Source organism: Echinops telfairi, unplaced genomic scaffold (assembly GCF_000313985.2).
Source record: "Echinops telfairi isolate 266 unplaced genomic scaffold, ASM31398v2 ScPeMD7_12;HRSCAF=54, whole genome shotgun sequence".
NCBI lineage: Eukaryota > Metazoa > Chordata > Mammalia > Afrosoricida > Tenrecidae > Echinops > Echinops telfairi.
In genome coordinates this window covers 9,089,355-9,090,914 of record NW_022103909.1, presented here as the reverse complement: position 1 = coordinate 9,090,914, position 1,560 = coordinate 9,089,355, and the positions used below count along the sequence as shown (strand labels likewise).

Genomic DNA, 1,560 nt, shown 5'->3' with positions numbered 1-1,560 from the left:
AGGTGAGGTGTACGAATGCTTGAGCTTCACAGAACTGCAACGAAGTGCAACTATAAAAAATAATGAATAAAGTCTACCATCTGACCAGTGGATAACACTTTTCAAGGCATTCAGTTAGCTTACTCTTCACATTGACAATCACATTCATGGTGGTACTTGCTGCAGGGGAGGCATTTAACCGGTTGCTTTGGCTAAAGAAAGGCATTCCTTGGGTTCTACATAAAAGTAACAGTTGTAACAGTCTAATGGCACTCACTGATAGGCTGCTTAAATGAATGATCTCTCCTTCATTCATGTGTTGAAAGGACCAGGGGGGGAGGGGAGAAAAAAACCGAAGAGCCCTAATACTATTCCCATGGCCTGGACTGGAGAAATGAAAGCTCCTTGAGATCCAGATGGCACGTGACGGTCACTTTATAAAGGTTTCTCCTTCAAGTGAAACTACTACATTGCCTCCCAACTTCTCTCCAAGGGTCGAGCGGTCCTCAATATTGTCCAAGCCATTCACTTGCCACCCATGTTTCATACTTGTAAACTTCTTTTTAATGGATCTTTAGAGCTAGCAGCAATCATCTTGCTTTTTCAAGGTGCACTTACAGGAGGCCAGAATATAAATACTAGGTCTTCTTTCGGAGCCTCTTGTTTCGGACAAAGCATATTGGCAATCATTCAGCGGCAGCAACTTCACAAAAGAGGTGTAGGGGTCTTCTACAGCATCACCAATGTCACCCACCAAGATCTGCTTTGCTTCCTCTACAATTATTTGCCTTTTGTCATCGCTTAAACAGAAGAGGACGGCTGTGTTTCTTTTTTTGATTTTCTCTTGTGTAGAAGATTTTCTTACTTTCATATCATTAAAAACTTTGATGACTTCATCATTCACTGTCACCCCAGAGGCCATAGTGCCAGGCGCTGTGGCTGTGACGGCGGTTCCTAAAATTAATTTTCAATTAAAGAAAATTCCTCCTTTTCAAAAGTTCAAACATATACCCCTTTCTTCCCTTCATCATTCCACCTACTAACTTTCCTTCAGCCTAATCAAACACCTCTGCGTTAGGTATTTTCCCTCTTTAGCCTCAACTGCTTAAACAGTCACTTGTGCAGTGGGCTTATGGAGTGATACATCACTTAAGTAAATGCTACACAAATGTCTTCTGTTTCTTGTTGGATTGGGTTGTTGTACTTAAGATTTTTCATTCTTTGATTAGATAGAGCCTCCAGCCATCACTGAAGTGGCAACTAAGAGCACATAGAAGAAGCACAAGGATCTTAAATAATCAAAGCCAAAGCCAAAGCCAGCAGGGGTATCAGAACTTAACTTGTGAAATCCTGGTTTGCAGGCGGCTCTGGAGGACAGCGGAAGCCCAAAATCAATTTGCAGGGTCCGCCTGTGGAGTAAGTCTCCAGCGAATCCTCCCTGAGCAAGGTGAGGAGTGTGAACAGCCTTGTTATCAAACAAAACACTGTGAGGTCAATGATAGCAGACATAGTTGGGTTGAAATGTAGCATCTGATCATTTGATCTCCCTTTTGGCTCTCTTTAAAGTTGTTGCAGTTTTTT

The 1,560-nt window shown here is 42.2% G+C and overlaps 1 pseudogene; it reads right to left on the bottom strand.

Annotated features, from left to right (window-relative positions):
* Positions 1-409: 409 nt before the first annotated feature.
* LOC101641861 lies at positions 410-927 on the bottom strand (annotated as a pseudogene).
* Between the last annotated feature and the right edge of the window lie 633 nt (positions 928-1,560).